The sequence below is a fragment of the Pseudophryne corroboree genome, unplaced genomic scaffold, assembly GCF_028390025.1.
Source record: "Pseudophryne corroboree isolate aPseCor3 unplaced genomic scaffold, aPseCor3.hap2 scaffold_583, whole genome shotgun sequence".
Lineage (NCBI taxonomy): Eukaryota > Metazoa > Chordata > Amphibia > Anura > Myobatrachidae > Pseudophryne > Pseudophryne corroboree.
In genome coordinates, this window is record NW_026970182.1 from 235,795 (window position 1) to 243,388 (window position 7,594).

The following is a 7,594-nucleotide window of genomic DNA, read 5'->3' on the forward strand; positions in this document are numbered from 1 at the left end:
TTGATTCAGTGATTTTATAAAAACAGATAGGAAGCACAATTTAGCAGTGGGTTGCAGAGAAAAAGAAATATGCTGGCAAAAAAAAACCAATTGAGTGATTTAAACAGCTCTTCATTTTCTGGCTTTATTTTTATGCTAACAAATTTGTTCTCTGAAAAGTGTCCACAAAGCCAAGTCTCTGATTAACACCTTTGTAGGGATGGTTTTTCACCTATTACTAAATTAAACTTGCTTCATTGGAAAGGCAGCAAGATGCATCTTCATTTCAATGTCTACTGAAATAATACAGGTTGACACCAGGAAACATTACCGCCACTGCATCCTTGCTGCTGTCTCATGTAGAAGTCTGTTTAATGTGAAAACAAGGTGATATCTAATTAGCACACAGGTAAGGGATTAAGAAAATCTTTATTTAAGGGTGAAAATGTTTCTCACAAAATCGTTGCCCCAATGCATCATTGAAATTCAAGCTGGAAAGATGATTTTAATATATCACTTGTACATTTTGTATTGCTCTTCTGGTGACAATGTAGTTTGTTTTTGTCAATTACCATTTTATTAATAGGGTAAAGAAAATTAAGTGGATTTTTTAAAGAAAACTATACTGTCAATATACTATTAAAACAAATTTAAATGGTAAAAGTTATTGTACTTTAAGTAAAAATAAAAGAGCCAAAATATCAATCCCAGTTTTGGATTACTTTAATTAACAAAAAAAAATGCATATAGCAGAGGATAGTTTCAATCTGCCTACCGCTGGGTTATGGGCCCAGCATGCTTCCATTGCTGTACTCTGCTGCACATGTAAGTGCAAGAGATCCTGAAGCACTCACTCATCATGGGAAAGTACCAATGTGTTTCTTCGTTGGTTGATGGAAGAAACATCTTACAAAAACTCTCCAGATTATTGACTTTTTAAAGTTTTTCTAGGAAACGTTTTAGATGAATGCTTATTAGCCTTTGTCAGTATAGACTTTTGCAAAGTGTCTCTGTGGCGCAATTGGTTAGTGTGTACGGCTATAAACCAAAAGGTTGGTGGTTCAATCCCACCCAGGGATGTAATTGACCTTGTTATCAGATTTTGGTGATCTTTAAGTAGACAAGTCAAAATTTCAAACCCCCTCTTATGGTGTAGGGTACCTGGCCTTCTCTGATGTAATCAGAGTTAGATTTGATTCAGTGATTTTATAAAAACAGCTAGGAAGCACAATTTAGCAGTGGGTTGCAGAGAAAAAGAAATATGCTGGTAAAAAAATCCAATTGAGTGATTAAACAGCTCTTAATTTTCTGGCTTTATTTTTATGCTAACAAATTTGTTCTCTGAAAAGTGTCCACAAAGCCAAGTCTCTGATTAACACCTTTGTAGGGATGGTTTTTCACCTATTACTAAATTAAATTTGCTTCATTGGAAAGGCAGCAAGATGCATCCTCATTTCAATGTCTACTTAAATAATACGGGTTGACACCAGGAAACATTAACGCCACTGCATCCTTGCTGCTTTCTCATGTGGAAGTCTGTTTAATGTGAAAACAAGGTGATATCTAATTAGCACACAGGTAAGGAATTAAGAAAATCTTTATTTAAGGGTGAAGATGTTGCTAACAAAATCGTTGCCCCAATGCATCATTGAAATTCATGCTGGAAAGATGATTTTAATATATCACTTGTACATTTTGTATTGCTCTTCTGGTGACAATGTAGTTTGTTTTTGTCAATTACCATTTTAATAATAGGGTAAAGAAAATTAAGTGGATTTTTGAAAGAAAACAATACTGTCAATATACTATTAAAACAAATTAAAATGGTAAAAGTTATTGTACTTTAAGTAAAAATAAAAGAACCAAAATATCAATCCCAGTTTTGGATTACTTTAATTAACAAAAAAAATGCATATAGCAGAGGATAGTTTCAATCTGCCTACCTCTGGGTTATGGGCCCAGCATGCTTCCATTGCAGTACTCTGCTGCACATGTAAGTGCAGTAGATCATGAAGCACTCACTCATCATGGGAAAGTACCAATGTGTTTCTTCATTGGTTGATGGAAGAAACATCTTACAAAAACTCTCCAGATTATTGACTTTTTAAAGTTTTTCTAGGAAACGTTCTAGATAAATGCTTATTAGCCTTTGTCAGTATGGACTTTTTGCAAAGTGTCTCTGTGGCGCAATCGGTTAGTGTGTTTGGCTATTAACCAAAAGGTTGGTGGTTCAATCCCACCCAGGGACGTAATTGACCTTGTGATCAGATTTTGGTGATCTTTAAGTAGACAAGTCAAAATTTCAAACCCCCTGTTATGGTGTAGGGTACCTGGCCTTCTCTGATGTAATCAGAGTTAGATTTGATTCAGTGATTTTATAAAAACAGCTAGGAAGCACAATTTAGCAGTGGGTTGCAGAGAAAAAGAAATATGCTGGCAAAAAAATCCAATTGAGTGATTAAACAGCTCTTCATTTTCTGGCTTTACTTTTATGCTAACAAAGTTGTTCTCTGAAAAGTGTCCACAAAGCCAAGTCTCTGATTAACACCTTTGTAGGGATGGTTTTTCACCTATTACTAAATTAAACTTGCTTCATTGGAAAGGCAGCAAGAAACACTAGACTAATTGGAGGTGCGCCCTAAAGCAAATTACAATGTTAGGATTAGGGGGTTCGGAAAGACCTCTAGTGTATACTGTCACGATCCGGGTATCTGGACGCCATAACTTACCTTTCAGATGCCTCCTAAGGCTGGCTCAGCGCTCCAGGACCGGATCCCATCTGTTATTCTGATGTCCCCATTCCTGCCTCCTCTCCTGTCACTCTGAGACGCTGTCACAGCGGCGCCATGTTACATCTTGAATGGCATCTCCCGCAGCCTCCGCCGCCGTCCCTGAGTTTCTGCATGCAGGATGTCAGAGTGGCGCTTATGTCAGCCGCGGCCTCCGCTGTTGCCCGCGTGGTTCAAATGTGCACTCATCATTCTGGCGTCTCCTGTTTACTGTTGCCGGCGCCGCCATTGCTGTTAAAGTTCCCACATGGATTATCAAACCAATCTTCCCTCCAAGTGTCTGCATGGGCGCAGCCATGTTGGATTCTGTCACCTGTTCATTTCCACCAATCCGCTGTTTCCATTGTAATCTGCATAATTGCCTAGCCAATCCCTTCCTTGCTGCAGGTATAAGTATTCTGTGCCTGAGCAAGGAAGGCGTCAGTGATTTGGTTGTCAAACCTAGTTCCAGTTTGTCTCTCTCCCGTGGTTGTTTTCCAGGTTCCAGTTACCATCTCCAAACCTCCACTAAAGAGACCCGCTCTAGTCTACCACCTGCGGTGCAGCCTGACTCTCCAGTCCTCTGGGACTCATCTGTTTCCAGTTACAGATTTACCTGCTTCCAGCCTAGCTTCCAGCAGAGATCAGCTCTTCTTAAAGTGCCGGTATCATTTCCGCAGATTACCACTCACCACCGGCACTATTATTTCACCGCTCTCAAACTCCATATATCAATCATATTTCATCGCTCTCAAGCTTCATTTATTATTTGGCTGGTTCCATCCAGCAATCCACTCCGTGCTTACATCAGTCTGGTTTCAGCCAGTACCCACAGCAGCCATTTTATCCACAGCAGCCCAGCTTTTCCTGGAACACCAGCTAGTATGATCCTGGGCTATCTCCATTGCTACAGTCGGGCCTGGTAAGGACTTTCCAACTAGAAGATAATAAGAACTGTCTCATACTACCAGAGCCCTGTGGTCCTTGTCCTCCTGTAGTACCCAGGAACTGTATTATTTCTCTGCTGATTTTATGTTTCTCTTTTATTACTGCTGTGATGCATGGAGTTTGTCAAAATAAACATCATTGACTTTTATCCTGGTTGTCGTGGGCACGCCTTCGGGCAATTCTTCTACATTTAACTTACATGTCCAGGGGTCTGATACAACCTCCCAGGTTCCACTACACCTCAGCCCCTACAACTGAGGCTGCCTCCAGTCAGCTCAGGCCCTCAGTTGTGACATATACACTGTATATACATTTTAAGATAGGAAGGTACAAATTACATATTCACATTGCATCTATGGGCTGGATTCACATGTCCCTTTCCTCCCTCAATCGTGCCCGTCAGCAGCTATTCTATTCTATATAAGGAGCCACGAGTCGCCGCCATTTTCACTTGTGCATTGGAGATGATAGGGAGAGGACGTGCAGCGTTTTCTCAGTTTCTGTGTTCAGTGTGCTGCAAATATCTGTGCTCAGTGTGCTTGCAAATATCTGTGCTCAGTGTGCTGAAAATATCTACGTTCTCTGCCTGAAAAATGCTCCATATCTGTGCTGCATTGTATTATATAGTATGAGGACAGGGCAAAATTTTGCTGACCACCAGTATATAATATATAGCAGTATGGTACAGTAGGCCACTGCTCTACCTACCTCTGTGTCGTCAAGTATACTATCCATCCATACCTGTGGTGTATTTTAGTAGTTGTGCGCAGTATATATAGTAGGAGGACAGGGCAGAATTTTGTTGACCACCAGTATATAATATATAGCAATACGGTACAGTAGGCCACTGCTCTACCTACCTCTGTGTCGTCAAGTATACTATCCATCCATACCTGTGGTGTATTTTAGTAGTTGTGCGCACTATATATAGTAGGAGGACAGTGCAAAATTTTGCTGACCACCAGACTTCTACTTAAGTCCAATGGTGTAGGATGTGCAAAGCTGTTTGGCTGTGCATTTATTGATCTAAGCATGCATTTTTATCAAAGCGTGATAAAATTGACACATAACGCAGCGTTCAATCAGCGTTAATTTATCTTCAGCTGATATCGATTGTGAATTGACGTTTCTTCTCTTCTTGTCACCTACAGGTAATTACAATTGACTACAACCACCAATCTATTCTGCTGCACTATATCTATATATGCAAAGCTAATTCTGCTGGGTAATGCAAATTGAAACATTATTGCATAGTATGTGATTTTGAAGTACTTTTTTAAAGTTTTGAATGATATAGACCCAGTTTAATTTTTGTGGAATGCCTGGTTGTAGCTTTTAAGGTAATTTATTGCCTGGCATTTGAGGGGGTGGGGTGTGGTTACAGATTTAAATTATTGGTTTCACTTGTAATAGTCTTCTACTTAAGTCCAATGGTGTAGGCTGTGCAAAGCCATTTGGCTGTGCATTTATTGATCTAAGCGTGCATTTTTATAAAAGCGTGATAAAATTGACACATAACAGCAGTGTTCAATTAGCGTTCAATCGAAGTGAAAAAGAAGGAAAACAGAAGCACACCAATCTAACAAAACAAAGAAAACTGAAGAACTAATAACAAATGTGAGTCACTTACTCCTCAGATCACTCACCTCCTGATTGTTGCATCTGATTACATAGCACAGAACTACCTTACTTGGACATTTCATAAACCATCCATTTCACCTACAAATGCCTGTATCTGTATTATTGTAATTTTGTTTTTTAAGCACAGCTGCACCAATGCAATTTTACCTGCAAACACTTAAAACATCTAACATAATTACCATTGCTTCTTAAACCTCTCACAATCCTTTCATTTCTTACACTCCAAATACATTTCTGCACCCACTTTATCTACGCTTTTGACTCATTTCATACTAAATTGAGCCTACACTGCTTTTCTCACCTGCATTTCTACAATTCTTCTGCTCGGATTCCCTTACAGTCTCCTCTCCTACTTCCACTTTCCCTCAACCTATTTACCTTCTTAACACTATGTGAATGCTTTCTTATACTCCCCACATCACTCAGTGTCTACCTAATAATGTATCTTTATCCTTCCCCCCCCCAGTCTCCTCCACCTCCTCCTCTGTCTCCCCTCCATCCCTCTGTTTCCTTCCCCCACCTTTCCTGTTACCCCACTTTCATTCACCTCTGCCCCATGGTCCTGCTACCCCACAACTCAGCCCTGCTCCCTCTCTCCCTTCCCTGTCACCTCCCCACACCCCCATCCACATCACACTGACCTCCCTCCCTGCCCACCTCCTGCAGTTTCCCCTCCTATCTCAGGCACCCGTACCATCACTACTCTCTCATCCCTGCCCTCAAAGTTAATCCCACCTCATCGCTACAGCAACCCTGAAAATCTAATTCACATCTCTCCCACAAACTCATACCCCCTATCCTGTGCCCTCTGGAATGCCAGATCTGTTTGTAACAAACTGGTCCCCACTCATGACCTTTTCATTTCCAACTCCCTACACCTACTAGCCATTACTGAAACTTGGATTACGCCCTCTGACACTACTTCTGCTGCTGCTCTCTCTGCTGGGGGCCTTACATTCACACACACCCCCCGACCTGGGGGTCGCCATGGGGGTGGTGTTGGGGTCCTTTTACCTTCTAGTTACTCCTACCAACTCATACCACCAGAACCATCCCTTATATTATCTATATTTGAGGTCCACTCCATATGTCTCTTCCAACCAGTCCATCTTAGAGTAGCTGTCATTTACCGCCCCCCTGGCACTGCTTCCAAATTCATCGACAACTTTGCTTCCTGGCTTCCTCACTTCCTCTCTTCTGACATTCCCACCATTATCCTAGGCGATTTCAACATCCCTATTGACATCCCCACACAATCCCCTGCCTCTAAACTCCTTAACCTCACCTCTTCACTTGGTCTCTCCCAGTGGACCTCCTCACCCTCCCATGTGAATGGGAGCTCACTGGATCTGGTCTTCACTCACCGCTGTGATATTTCTGATTTTTCAAACTCCCCATTTCCCCTCTCTGACCACCACCTGCTCTCCTTCAACCTATCTCTCTCGACTTCCCCATCTCAACCTCCTAAGGCTACCATCACTAAGCGTAACATTGAAGCTATTGACACCACATTCCTTTCCTCCCTGTTTGACTCACTTCTCTCTCCTATTCTCTCTCTCTCTCATGCCCTGAACAAGCCACTTCCACATACAATGCTTCCCTTACTTCTGCTCTTGACTCTGTTGCTCCACCAACCACTGTTCACCCTCGCAAATTAACACCTCAACCCTGGCACACCAAATGCACCAGATATCTGCAAAAATGCTCACGTACTGCTGAGCGACACTGGAGGAAATCACGCTCTAAGGCAGACTTCCTCCATTTCAAACTTATGCTCTCATCCTTCAGTGCTGCCCTTTCTCTTGCTAAACAGTCATACTTCAAGAACCTCATCTCCTCCCAGTCTTCCAACCCCCGGCGCCTCTTTGCCACTCTCAACTCACTCATCTGCCCACCTCCACCTCGTCTCCCTTCCTCACTCTCTGCTCTTGACTTTGCCACTTACTTCACATCCAAAATTGACTCCATACGTCAGGACATCACATCACACCAGACTATCAGTAACCAGCCTTCTCCCATCCCTTACCAACCCTCCCCATCCCTCGCACCAACTCTGTCATCTTTCTCCCATGCATCTGGAGAGGAAGTCATGGCCCTCATTCGTTCCTGTCCCCTCACCACCTCCCCACTTGACCCTATCCCCTCCCGCCTCCTCTGCCACATCTCTTCTTCTGCTTATTCCCATCTTTCCCACCTTCTCAATCTCTCCCTCTCATCAGGCACTGTCCCCTCTGCCTTCAAGCACGCTCTCATCTCTC

At 42.3% G+C, this 7,594-nt stretch overlaps 1 non-coding gene across 1 annotated transcript; it reads left to right on the forward strand.

Moving 5' to 3' along the window:
- The first annotated feature begins 2,154 nt into the window (after nt 1-2,154).
- TRNAN-AUU (transfer RNA asparagine (anticodon AUU)) lies at nt 2,155-2,228 on the forward strand. Its single transcript has one exon. It is a non-coding gene; the product is annotated as a tRNA-Asn (tRNA).
- Nucleotides 2,229-7,594: the final 5,366 nt, after the last annotated feature.